The sequence below is a fragment of the Bubalus kerabau genome, chromosome X (genome assembly GCF_029407905.1).
Source record: "Bubalus kerabau isolate K-KA32 ecotype Philippines breed swamp buffalo chromosome X, PCC_UOA_SB_1v2, whole genome shotgun sequence".
Lineage (NCBI taxonomy): Eukaryota > Metazoa > Chordata > Mammalia > Artiodactyla > Bovidae > Bubalus > Bubalus kerabau.
In genome coordinates this window covers 130,403,748-130,418,264 of record NC_073647.1, presented here as the reverse complement: position 1 = coordinate 130,418,264, position 14,517 = coordinate 130,403,748, and the positions used below count along the sequence as shown (strand labels likewise).

The 14,517-nt window shown below is 38.4% G+C and overlaps 1 non-coding gene and 1 pseudogene across 1 annotated transcript; one reads left to right on the top strand and one right to left on the bottom strand.

Moving 5' to 3' along the window:
* The window catches only part of LOC129639922 (melanoma-associated antigen B3-like), a 91,979-nt pseudogene that overhangs the window by 71,298 nt on the left and 6,164 nt on the right, over positions 1-14,517 (top strand).
* On the bottom strand, positions 11,385-11,457 carry TRNAC-GCA (transfer RNA cysteine (anticodon GCA)). Its single transcript has one exon. It is a non-coding gene; the product is annotated as a tRNA-Cys (tRNA).

The following is a 14,517-nucleotide window of genomic DNA, read 5'->3' as shown; positions in this document are numbered from 1 at the left end:
CTGCAATAATACATGTCACACATATATAATATAATTATACGGTATATAGAACATATATCATCACAGCACATCAATCTATACCAATTAATATCAGCCACTCACACATTATATTACTGCAATATATATTTAATTATACAGTATATATATAATATGCATATATAGCATACATATTAATTTATATACAAATTAATTAAGTATAGATCTATAATAGAATTAGGTATACCTTTATTATATTTTATTTACACCCATACCTAATTAGGCAAACTGTAATTATGCAAATATATTTATATTATGTATTTATAACAACATATAAAGTATTGTTAATTGTACCGCCTGTTGATAACTAAGAAATTGAGAAAACCCTTCTCTGAGTATCTCCTATTTGAGACAGCACCTCCCTCCCCCATAGGGTAAAGAAGAGTATAGGAACTACATAGGGTTGGAAAGTTCCACAGGTATCCTCAAACTGCCAATCTAACATTTTTGAACTTTTAACTACTGTGGGGGCTAGAGGGCAAATGAAACAAAATTTGACCCCTGAAATCTATCAGGGCAACTTGCCAATTATCACTATTTTGTAAAAGACTTGCAGTTGATCCTTATTGAGTGAAATTATTATATTTGCTACTTGTTTTCTAAAAAGTTCTACACTTCTTTTTTCCTCATTTTATAATTAATTGTGCCACCAAGCTGGGATAAGATAAAACTATTTTTCTTGGGGTCACTGATAGATGGAACCAATGGGCCTTTTTGTCACAAGCGCCTTGTAGGTGTATGTTTTGTGGCAAGAATAATTTAATCTCATCTTTTGGTAATATTAATCCTAATTAACTGATCATTTAAAGTCTCATCTACTTTAACAAGAGCTGACTCTGTCTCATTTAGTCAACTTTCTCTTAGAACTGGAATTAGGATTGCTTTTTAAGTAATCAAAGGCTTTAAATCTGCAGTAGTCAGTTTTAAATGTGGGCGTATCCAATTAATGTCCCCTAATAATTTTTGGAAATCATTTAAAGTTAGTAAACAATCTTCAAATGGGCATTATCAATTTTCAAAACTTTTGGCACCTAAATATGAGAAGCAAGTAAAGAGGTGTTGCACAACATCTTTATAAGCTTCTCCAATTATCGTTTTGTAAACTAAATCTGGTCTATAGCTTTTTAGATGACAAGCAACCATCTAATCTTTGTTTGAATACTTCCAGCAACGGGGAACTCACTACTCTTCAAGGTTTTAAACTCTCCCTCACCTTTTTCTCTACAGCATTCCCACCCCGCATACCACTTTCTCTAATACCACCAACTCATTTTCAGTAGTATGTGTTGGCCAGGAGCTGGGTCAGTCTTTCCCAGCAATGTTAAGAGACGACTGTTCCTGTGTCTAATAGCCCTGAGATTTTACTTTCTTGAATTAAAAGATCTTTTAAAGGCCTTGGAGCTGTAATTTCCTGGCACCCAAAAGGCTAGATCACTAGATCTAAATGCTCTGTGGCTCTTAGCTTGAGAAGTCAAGTTTTTTCCTGTCTGATAAGGTAAAAGCAAAAACTGTGTTATTCTTTGACCTTTATTAATTTGCACAGTTTTGGTAGGTGGCGAGATCAAAACTTTAATTTCTCCAATATAATCAGAATCTACTACACCATGCACCACCAAAATTTTCTTTTTCTTTTTTCTTTCTTTCTTTCTTTTCTTTTCTTTTTTTTTTTTTTTTTTTTTTTTTTTAAGAAAGCGAGCTACGCCCTAGCACAAGTCCTACAATGCCCTCAGGTAGGGGGCCAGCCGTAACCAGCTCGTCAAGGGTTAATATTGTTGCTAAATCCCCCTTTTTCTCTTAGCCTGGGTGAGACCCCCCTGAGGGGGTTTTCTCCAAGGAGCACGCTCTGCATATTGTGCATGCAGTCTTGTTTTAAAAGCTCCACTGTTTAAAAACTTTTTCTCTTCCTCAGGCTTAGGCAACACTTTGAGAGGCTTTGGGGGCAAAGTGGGGAACTCTTGGGCCCTAGAAGGCGCAAACGGAGGCGGCGGCGATGGCCTTAAATCAGAAAGTGGTGGATAAGTTTTTTGTTTTTTAAAGGTTTGCGCAGAGCGGGAGGGAGCTCGCCAGGGCACCTGGTCACAGCGTCTCTTACTGTCTCTCTCTCTCTCTTCTTGCCTTTCTCACTTTTCTCTCACCCTTCTTTTTTCGCTACCCTTCTTTCTTTCGTTTCTTTCTCTTTACCCTCTTCTCTAATAATTTTTTTTATCTTTTTCTCTGTATCTCCTTTTTTAACTTCCTTTCTCTATCTTGATGCGTTTCCTGATTCCTTCCTTCTCCATTCCTCTCTTTTTCACTCTTTAGCTCTTTCTCTAGATCTTTCTCTATTTTCTTTCCTTTTTTTTTTTTTCACCTTTTTTTTTTTTTTTTTTGATTGGGTGAGGCCCCCCTGAGGGGGTTTTGTGCAAGGAGCAGGCTCTGTATATTGTGTATTTTTTAAAAAGCTCCTTTGTTTAAAAGAAATCTTTTTTATCTTTTTCAACCTTAGGCAATGCTCTGTCTGGGAGGCTTTGGATGTAAACTGGGGAATTCCTAGGCCCTGGGAGGTGCAAGCGGAGGTGGGGTAGTCTCCTTAAATCAGAAATTGTTGGATAAATTTTTAAAGGTTTGTGTAGAGGGGGAGGGGGCTCGCCAGGGCGCCCGGCCACAGCGTCCTGTAAGCCCTCTCCTTCCTCGGGAGGTAGAGCACAGTCTCCCTCCTTTCTTTTGTCAATGGCAGAAAATATGATCTGCGCAGAAGGTGGAGACCCACTACCATCTACCGCTATAGCCTCTCCCATAGGCTATCCCACAGCCTCATGACGAGGGTCTAGAACATTTTTAATCATATTTATAGGATAAGTTTTTAGTTGTTTTTTACCTTCACCCAAGTATCTAAATTAACAGTAGCCTCTTTAACAGTTTCAAGATTACTTGTATAAAGAGTTGCCATTCTTAGTTTCAGTGTTACCCATGTCAGAAAATTAAGTATAATAGAAGATAAAGCTTTTAGCTTTTAAAAGATCAGGCTTTTCTTTGGCCTTTTAACTTCAGAAACGTTTTTTCTAACTAACTCTTTAACACTTTCAACACTTGTAGAAGATAAAGCTTTTAGCTTTCAAAAGATTAGGCTTTTCTTTGGCCTTTTAACTTCAGAAACCGTTTTTTCTCTCTAACTCTTTAACACTTTCAACACTTCCCACTCCTACTCGCCCTGTCTATCCTACAGGGGGGTCCGCGGCACCCTGAGTGGGGTCCTATCCGTCCCTAAAATTCAACACTGGGGGAAAGGGTTGGGGACCTACCTTCGAATCACCTGTCTCGGGCGCCACCTGCCGGGGTCCAGCCCCGGCTGATCCAGGGTATTCGAAGCGGGGACGGCGTCGGCGACCTATTTAATTATTTATTCATCAAAGATATAAAGAGTAATAGAATAAGGATAGCTCGGTGAGGAAATTCAGTGGAGAAAAGAAGCTGAGTGGCTTGGTTTACGCGGAAAATCAATATAACCCGTGACACCAGGTTAGCTCTGACCACGGAGGCCGCAGGCGCCCTCTCGAATAGCGGAAGGTGCCCCACCTTAGACACCTTCTCGAGTGGGTCTTAGAAGCCCAGGCAAATAAATGGTCGCAGAGGACATCCGCGCTCCAGATGGACACTCAGCTGGAATTTAAAGGGAAGAATGACATGGGGAGACCAAGTTTCAGTGAACAAGGCCCGCACTTTATTTTCCAAAGTAGTTTTTATACCTTAAGTTATGCATAGAGGATAATGGGGGAAGGGGTAGAGTCATGCAGCAAGCCAGGCTTTTTTCCTGTAAACTTATCATATGCAAAAGTTCAGGTGATAGACATCATCTTCTGGCCAGGAGGCCTGTTAACATTTTAAGAAACTTATCTTTCTCTAAAGGTGATTATTCCAAAGTCAGGCGCCAGCCTTCCAAAAAGCATTGGACAAAGCTGCATTTTACATTTCTATACACCCATTATATCAATCAATACACTGCCAAGGACACAGTAGGTAAGGAGTATGGAGACTTAGCAGCAAACATTGGCCCAACAAGTGAAAAACCCTTCACCAATACAATTTCTAATCAATCTTTTAACTACTCAAAAGAATCTGTGTTTAGGCAGTTTAGAACATCTCCTGCCTCTCACAGTTGGGAGGCTCTGAACAATCACATGTGGCCGGAAAAACCCATTCAGGCAGGCTAGAGGATTTCCAAAGGAGTTTGTAGGTTGAAACACTGTCACATCCAAGAATTATTAACTGGAGCTGTAAGCTAACTCTTTTTTCAGAGAGAGGTAGTGGGAGACAGCCCCCCGTAAAGTCAGAGGTGTAGGTAAAAGCACAAAGCAGAAAGTAGGCAGACTCTGGTTTGGGGGTAGATGCTCGAGAATTTCCAGGGGGACTCCTGAGGCTTGATCCCGCCTTTGCATATTCCAAGCCTCCTTCCTCATGACCTTTGTCATGGGCGGAGTTCCTCACACTGGCTCCCGGCAGTGATAGGATTCCAGTTGAGCTATTCCAGATCCTGAAAGATGATGCTGTGGAAAGTGCTGCACTCAATATGCAATATGCACTCTATATGCAATATGCCGGCTCCCGGCAAAGAACAAATAAAGCCCAAAGACAGCAGAAGGAAGGAAATAGTAAAGATCAGAGAAAACAAATAAAATAGAGACAAAAAAGAAAGAAAAGATCAATGAAACCAAGAGCTGTTATTTTTTTAAGATAAAATTGACAAGCCTTTAGCCAGACTCATTAAGAAAAAAGAGGACCCAAATAGACAAAATAGGAAATGAAAAAGGAGATATTATAACCAATATCACAGAAATACAAATAATCAGAATATTGCAGTCATGTGCCAACAAATTGGACAACCTAGAAGAAATGTATAAACTCCTAGAAACATACACTCCTCCAAGATTGGATCAAGAAGGAACAGAGAATCTGAACACAGTGATTACTAGTACTGAAATTAAATCAGTAATCACAACACTCCTAACAAACCAAAGTCGAGGACCAGGTGGCTTCTCAGGGAAACTTTTCCAAACATATAAAAAGTTGATAGCTATCCTTCTCAAACTTTTCCAAACAACTGAAGAGAGAAGCCTCCCAAATTCATTCTCCAAGGCCGCCATTGTCCTGATACCAAAACCAGACAAGGACACTACAAAAAGAAAGAAAGAAAATTGCAGGTCAATATCTCTGATGCATATACATGCAAAAATTTGCAACAAAATATTATCAAATTATAATGAGCAATTAAAATATCATACACCATGATTAAGTAGAATTTATTCTAGGGATGCAAGCTTGTTTCAATATCTGAAAATCAATGTGACAGACCACATTAACAAAATGAAAGCACATAATCATCTCAACAGATGCAGAGAAAGTGTTTGATAAAGTTCATCACCCATTCATGACAAAAACTCTCAACTGAGTTAGTGTAGAGGGAACATACCTCAACATAATAATGACCATTTATAATGAACAAGCAACTAACATCATACTCAGTGGTGCAAAGCTGAAAGCTTTTCCTCTAAAATCAGGAACAAGACAAGAATGTCCACTCGCACCGTTTCTACTTAACATAGTATTAGAAGACCATATTGTCTTCCAAAACAGTCAGACAGGAAAAGAAATAAAAGGCATTTATGTGACATAAGGATTTTTAAAGTACAGTCCAAATGGGGTATGTAAAGTAAGTTGAAATAGAAACTGGAGCAGCAAGCAACTAAATTCTTAGACTCAAAGTCAAACTATGATTTTTAAAAATGACTCATCAGAATATTTTAACTAGTAATTCATTACAATTATATAAGCAAATAAGCTGTTAAATGATATATTCTGAAATTTGATTGAACTTCAAAATAGTTTCAGTTCTTGCATATGAACAAAGTACAAAACAATATTCTGCTTTAATGTCATCCCCCCAAAAAGACAATGAGCAGTCTCACTGAGATCCATATTGGCCCAATACTGAAATGTCAAATGCATGATATTAGTTAGCCCATCATTTCTTCAGGTTCTGTAAATAAAGGTTTAAGGAGAAAATAACTAATTCAAAGAGAAATAATCTGCATTACTATGACTGGTAAATCATTTTAAGAAAGCAAGAGCTACTAAATCTTGTTCTTTTAATGGAATTTCCTGTCACTATGCCACCTTTCTATAGGCATTGGTCCCTATAGATGCAGCCACAGTAAATCCAATAAAAATAATTAGAAGCTAAAAGTTAGATTTTTTTTCTTACTAAAAAATGGATTAAAATCAAAGAAGGAAATGGCAATCCACTCCAGTACTATTGCCTAGAAAATCCCATGGACAGAGGAGCCTGGTAGGCTACAGTCCATGGGGTTGCAAAGAGTCAGACACGACTGAATGACTTCACTTCACTTCATTTGACACCAAAGTAAGTCCATTCAGTCTCTCAGTTCTGTCTGATTCTGTGACCCCATGGACTGCAGCATGCCAGGCTTCCCTGTCCATCACCAACTCCAGGAGCTTGCTCAAACTCATATTCATTGAGTCGGTGATGCCATCCAACCATCTCATCCCCTGTTGTCCCCTTCTCCTCCTGCCTTCAGTCTTTCCCAGCATCAGGGTCTTTTCCAATGAGTTGGCTCTTCATATTAGGTGGCCAAAGTATTGGAGCTTCAGCTTCAGCATCAGCCATTCCAAAGACTATTCAGGACTGATTTCCTTTAGGATGGACTCTTTAGTTGGATCTCCTTGCAGTCCAAGGGACTCTCAAGAGTCTTCTCCAACACCACAGTTCAATAGCATCAATTCTTCAGCGCTCAGCTTTCTTTATAGTCCAACTCTCACATCCATACATGACTACTGGAAAATCCATAGCTTTGACTAGACAGACCTTTGTTGGCAAAGTAATGTCTCTGCTTTTTAATATGCTGTCAAGGTTGATCATAGCCTTTTCTTCCAAGGAGCAAGCATCTTTTAATTTCATGGCTGCAGTCACCATCTGCAGTGATTTTGGAGCCCCCAAAATAGAGTCATTGTTTCCCCATCTATTTGCCATGAAGTGTGGGGACTGGATCTTAGTTTTCTGGATGCTGAATTTTAAGCCAACTTTTTCACTCTCCTCTTTCACTTTCTTCAAAAGGCTGTTTAGTTCCTCTTTGCTTTCTGCCACAAGGATGATGTCATCTGCATATCTGAAGTTATTGATATTTCTCCCGGCAATCTTGATTCTAGCTTGTGCTTCATCCAACCCACCATTTCGCATGACATCAAAGTAGTTTATCATATCATTTGGCTTAGTTTCTGTGTTGTTATAATGACACATGACTGAATTTGACTTCATTAAAAAAACTTCATTATTACATACATACTATGCTAAATATTTGAAGTGTCATCTCATTTAACAACCTTTATTCCTGATTCAAGACAAAGATACACTAATAGATGGTAGAGTCAGGATTCAGATCTAGATCTGCTTCCTTTTAAAATTATGTTTTATTGTCACAGACTGTCTTTTAAATACCATCTGGAGACAGGGTGTGGGAAGAGGAGTGAGGATAAGTAATAAAAACTAGGCAAATGCATATATGAATATAGATCCATAGCTAGATAAATTGATGGAAAGATGTGTTACATACTATGGATGAATATTTAAACTTTATGGACAATTTGTAAAATTTTAAAGCACATCAACCACACTGATTTTGTTATAGCATACTAATTTCAGTAATTTCATCCCTCATCTCTATACAATTGTAACTATAGCATATTTACTACAAAGGTATTAAATATTACCATAGCCAGAGGGTAAACAATAGGCAGATCTGAGTTCAAATCCAAGTTCTGCTAACCTACTGGCTATGTGACCTTGGCAAGTACAACAACTCATATAAACTTCAGTTTATTCAGTTGTAAGATAGAGATTTGGAATATATTGTTCTATCCAGAATTTACCCGTGGTCAGTGGTGGTGGGTTCTGATACAGTTTGGGTCCAAGTTAGAATCAACCTTTTTTCCCCCTCACTTTCTATTGCTGAGTAACATAGAAAATAATTTAAGATGAGAGCTATCCTGGCCCTGAATTGCTTGCTTATTCCCAGAGTGTAGGTTTCAAACCTTCTCCTGGAGACCTTAGAGACAGATTACAAGATGATGGTCCTTCTTCTTCAACCGGTCTTGAATCATTACCAAGTCCTGCAGAAGTAGCCAGGCTAGTCTGTGCTGTTTTTGCGAGAAGTGTCAGCAATGGTGAAAATGATGCCTTGTTTGTTGTCCTTGAATTTGTCAGACCCAGTCTTCAGAGCATGTTTAACTTTGCAGTGGCTGAGCCTGGCTTGGGGCTCCTCTGTCCCTGGGATTCTCCAAGCAAGAATACTGAATTGGGTTGCCATGCCCTCCTCCAGGAGATCATCTCAACCCAGGGGTCGAACCTGGGTCTCCCACTTTGCAGGTAGATTCTTTACTTTCTGAGCTACCATCACTTTGTAATTTTATCATTTACCCAACTCACTTCAATGAACATACATTTTTTTGTAGATAATTTGCCAGACACTGTACTAGGCACTGAGGTTGCAATGATATATAGGGTAAAAAATTCAGAGCACTTCAGTTTTTGGCCCAGTAATGAAAAGTTAGATTAAAAAAAAAAAAACTATCTGAACCTGAAAAATTTTAAATTAAAATGACCTTTTATCACAATACCAGAAATAATGCAATCAGTTTTTAAGCTGTTGATGTACTCAACCAGTTGATGCAATTATCCATTTGATCCTGCTTCATGTAGTAGCTGAATCCAAATCATTAAAACACAGTGAAGTCAAGAACTATTCTATACTGAAGAATTGATGAAAACTTTTAGATATTAAATTATTCTGATTGTTATCTACTCCAAGCATTTGGCCTAAAGTTAATCTTCCATATTGGGTGGTATACCAGTGTCACAAGAACAATCTTATGTTAAGTCACTTCAGTCATGTCCATCTCTTTGTGACCCTATGGACTATACAGCTTGCCAGGCTCCTCTGTCCATGGGATTCTCTAGGCAAAAATACTGGAGTGGGTTGCCACTTCCTCCTCCAGGGGATCTTCCCAACACAGGGATCAAATCCATGTCTCTTATGTCTCCTGCATTGGCAGGTGGGCTCTTTACCACTAGTGTGACCTGGGAAGCCTTAATGAGAACTTGTGCACACAAAGAAAATATTTAAGTTAAAGACACACAGAATCCTATGAATACAAAATTAAAAAGGCATTTTTTTTCTAATTCTGAGGTGGAATACACTTTAACTGATGTTTTTGTTTCTATGTCTCACTGTTAACGGAACATAGAACTATGGCATTTTATGCAAAGTTACATGGAACAGCAGACTGGTTCCAAATCAGGAAAGGAGTATGTCAAAGCTGTATATTGTCACCCTGCTTACTTAGCTTATATGCAGAGTACCTCAGGAGAAACGCTGGGCTGGATGAAACACAAGCTGGAATCAAGATTGCCGGGAGAAATATCAATAACCTCAGATATGCAGATGACACCACCCTTATGGCAGAAAGCGAAGAAGTACCAATGAGCCTCTTGATGAGAGTCAAAGAGGAGAGTGAAAGCTCATCATTCAGAAAACTAAGATCATGGCATCCAGTCCCATCACTTCATGGAAAATAGATGTGGGAACAGTGGAAAGAGTGGCAGACTTTTTTGGGGGGGCTCCAAAATCACTGCAGATGGTGACTGCAGCCATGAAATTAAAAGATGCTTACTCCTTGGAAGGAAAGTTATGACCAACCTAGACAGCCTATTAAAAAGCAGAGATATTACTTTGCCAACCAAGGTCCATCTAGTCAAGGCTATGGTTTTTCCAGTAGTCATGTATGGATGTGAGAGTTGGACTATAAAGAAAGCTGAGTGCCAAAGAATTGATGCTTTTGAAGTGTGGTGTTACAGAAGACTCTTGAGAGTCCTTTGGACTGCAAGGAGATCCAACCAGTCCATCCTAAAGGAAATCAGTCCTGAATATTCATTGTAGGAAATCAGTCCTGAATATTCATTGAAAGGATGATGTTGAAGCTGAAACTCCAATACTTTGGCCACCTGATGTGGAGAACTGACTCATTTGAAAAGTTCTGATGCTAGGAAAGATTGAAGGCAGGAGGAGAAGGGGATGACAGAGGATGAGGTGGTTGGATGGCATCATGGACTCAATGGACATGAGTTTTAGCAAGCTCCAGGAGTTGGTGATGGACAGGGAGGCCTGACGTGCTATAGTCCATGGGGTTGCAAAGAGTAGGACATGACTGAGTGACTGAACTGAACTGAACATTGAAGTTAAGGAATAGGTTCTTAGGAATTTAATTTATGTTGAATAGCTTATCAATTACTCCTCAATTATAGTATCATTTTCCTTTTCACTTTGTGAATCTTTAGCCTTAAATTGCCATAATTAAATCATCAAGGGATGATTTTTACCAATTGGCCAAATCAAGGAGCAGACGTCTTTGCTATAGTTGTGGTTGTTGTTTTTTTGTGTATTTTTATGCCTTCCCTAAAAGACAGATTATGAGTAGAGACCATTTGATCAAACTGATTGTTTGTATTCTCAAACAATGGATAGTTTTTCATACAGTGCTTTTTGATACTAAATAAATGCTTTCAATGTTAGTTATAGACTTGCTTTATTAACCTGGGAAGTTCAGATATGTACCATGATAAGTAAAGTTATATCAGGTAACGTGTATGTATTTATTGGGTTGGCCAAAAAGTTCAGTTGAGTCTAACCTTATGGAAAAATTCAAAGTTTTTGGCCAACCTAGTATTTCCTATGAGAATATTCTCCTGATGTTTTCTTCACTTTTTCATCAAACTGGAAAAAGTGAGAGGTTTTTGTAATTCCTGGCCATGGTTGATAGACCATATTCTATTAGCAATTTTTTTCATGTTAATTATTCTTTGCAATTTATGTCATGTTAATAATGTTTTACAATTTATTTCTTTGTACATATGTGGAGCTAATTTTAGCTATAAATTACAAGCTATACTTTGATAATTCCACTGTCCTTTATGTAAACTATTTGGACAAATGTTAAAATTATTTTGAAAACAAATGACAATTTCATTTATTTCAGGATGAAAAATACAAACTTACTTCATGATTATATACAATAGTAAGTGTTTAGTAATTTTAGCAAGCAAGAAACAGAAATAAGGATAAAAATTATGACGGTAAAGAAAATTTGTCTCTATTTACATACATATGTAAAATCTAATCCTTAAAACAATTTCTTGCATATGAAAGTTGTTCAGTCATGTCTGACTCTTTGTGACCCCATGGACTGTATAATACTCCAGGCTAGAATACTGGAGTGGGTAGCTGTTCCCTTCTCCAGGGGATCTTCCTGACCCAGGAATCGAACCTGGGTCTCCTGCATTGCAGGCAGATTCTTTACCAACTGAGCTATCAGGGAAGCCCTCTTGTATACAAACTATATATTTTATACACACCCATGAACATATACATATAAACATATTTATTTAACATTATATAGGAAAAAAAAATCCCTCTCCCCAAATTTCCCTAAAATTGTAAAATATTATTTATGCTTAAAATACAGATACATATCCACTTTGAGTTTAACCTATAATATATATTTTTATCTTCCCCATTTTATTATTGGTATACACATTTGGTATTCATAAAATAGTCAATAATATAACTATGAATGCATTCCTTATATCACAAGCAATGCAGAGTATCAGTTGTTAGATATTATAAATTGTATTTCAAATTGAAATTACGATTGGTTCAAAAATTCCCCTACAGTTAATAGAACAAACTTTTAAATGTCTACCCATTGAAAGAGCCACACAGTGCTGTAATGACCACAAAATCACTTTCACTCTTCTAAAGCATAAAATTTCCTACATATAAGAGTTAGAAAGAGATGTGAGATAAAATACATTGAAAGAATGGTATCCAGGCACAGAGAGAAAAAATAGAATTTATGACAACATAATAAACATCCATAGTAGTTACCTGATTATGTGTTATGCAGTAACTAATGGCATCGCAGTTGAACATCAAACCTGTTATTTGAAAGAGCTATCATGGTTTCCATGATTGCAAAAAGAAGAGTGATTTCAGGAATTAGTTTTGATTACATACTAAAGGCTAAATTTCACTTCTGTTAACATCAACAAAGATTAAATATTTCCTCATTAACAAGGTGGAAGTCAAAGTAGCTTGAAGACATGGGTAGACGGGAGGGGAGGGTGAGATGTATGGAAAGTGCAACATGGAAATTTATATTACCATATGTAAAATAGACAGCCAATGAGAATTTGCTGCATGGCTCAGGAAACTCAACAGGGGCTCTGTATCAACCTAGAGGGGTGGAATGGGGAAAGAGATAGGAGGGAGGTTCAAAAGGGAGGGGATATATGTATACCTATGGCTGATTCATGTTGATGTTTGACAAAACAACAAAATTCTGTAAAGAATTTATCCTTCAATAAAAAAAATTTTTTTTAAGTACTTCTGTAACTTTTGTCAAAGAGTGTTCTGCCTAGGTTCTCCTCTGAGAGTTTTATAGTGTCTGACCTTACATTTTGAGCTTTGATCCATTTTGGGTTTATTTTTGTGTATGGTGTTAGAGATTATTCTAATTTTATTCTTTTCCATGTAGCTGTCCAGTTTCCAGAGTGCCACTTATTGAAGAGACTTTCTTTTTTGCTTTGATAGTATTTTATTCACTATTTTTGAATTTATGTTCTTCAGTGGTATTGGCCTGTCATTTTGTGTGTGTTTCTCTGCCTGGTTTTGCTATCAGGGTGATGGTGGCCGCATAGAATGACCTTTGGAGTGTTCCTTCCTCTGCAATTTTTTGGAAGAGTTTGAGATGGACAGGCATTAACTCTTCTCTAACTGTTTGATAGATTCACCTGTGAAACCATCTGGTCCTGGGCTTTTTATTGGAAAATTTTAAATCACTGTTTTACAGTACTTGTCATTGGTCTCTTCACATTCTCAGTTTCTTCCTTGTTCAATCTTGGAAGGCTGTACCTCTAAGAATCTGTCCATTTCCTCCACGTTGTCCATTTTATTTGCATATAGTTGTTTGTAGTAGTCTCCTATGATCCTTTGAATTTCACACAAGTGTATTCTTAATGAAACCAGCCCTGATTACCTTGTGGTGTGAGCATAAAGGTAAAATGAGGGAGTGTAATGCAGGAAAATTCTCCCCCCGCAGAAGAACATACCATGAGCCCATGTTAGAGGAATTTTATACAATTGGACACATTCTGGTGTTTCCTCACTAAAACGTCTAGTCCTCTTTTGTATCAGCCAGAATAGCAGGGAGTTAGAATTGAATTGCTTTTGTGTGTGTGTGTGTGTGATGTTAAAAATCAAATGTTACCAGGAGAAATAGCCATTGGTTGTGGCGCTAAAGGCCATGGGCTACATAGAGGACTTGTGGTGAATGTATTCCCCCTGGAAATTGCCCAGACATCTAGATTCGCATGTCTGTAGTCTCTGCTGGAGGGGTAAAATGATTTGGTCATCTACCAGAAAGATTAAACCTCAGCATGCTCAGAAAGGAAGTGCGGAAATCAGTGTTTTAACATGTGTTCTCCTGAGTTGCTCTCTGAAAGTCAGCTCTGCCCGAGTCTAAGTCAGCTTCCTCTTTCACTTTCTTCAATGTGATGCAATAACTCTTTCACCCTCCTCCTCACTAGGTAAGATTTTCAAGGTGGAGAGTGGGACAGAGCCTGAAATTCCACGGGCCTGTCTTCAGTAGACAAGCTCGTCCTCAGCACGTGGCGGGTGGAAATATTAGGAGCCTCAGACCAAATGGGCTCCAGTCATGGAACTGGACAAATTCCTTAGAAGTTGGGTAGCACGTGTGACTCTCAAGCTATGGTATGACAGCCACCTCTAAAGGAAAACTTTTCAGGGTTCTCTAAGTGAACCCTCAAATCCAAATTGGTCACCTTGAGACTGTCCATTCTTCTCAGTGGTTTCCAGGGAATTCATACAGCCAACTCTTCCCAGAAACCAAACTAGGAGATGGAATTGGGTCCTAAATTAAGGAGAGATGCCTCTAGTTTTCCCCTTTTTCTTCTGAAAGTAACAAAGTGCTCTGAGCCAAGATAGATAAGTCCTGATGCCTTTCCTACAGCTCCCATGAATGCAAGGGTTTTCCAGGGGAAGCCAACATTTCTGCGTCATCCAGAGACCTCAATTTCCTAATAAGAGTGCTGGTTGATGTTGGCTGCAATCCATGAAGGCTGGCAGGAGGCAGCAAGCATTGGTTAAAGACAGTTGGTCCAGGCTCTCTGCTGGTCAAGATGTAAACTATTTTGAGCACTAGGGTGGAAGAAATCGGTCAGTCAACTGCAGAGCTCAGTTAGGACTGATGAGTGGCCAGGAAGAGCCAAGACAGCTGACCTAATAGTAATAAATTCCATCCAGGCACCAAAACTCCAAATTTAAAGCAATAGCCTATAAAGAGACATGTGAAGGAAGC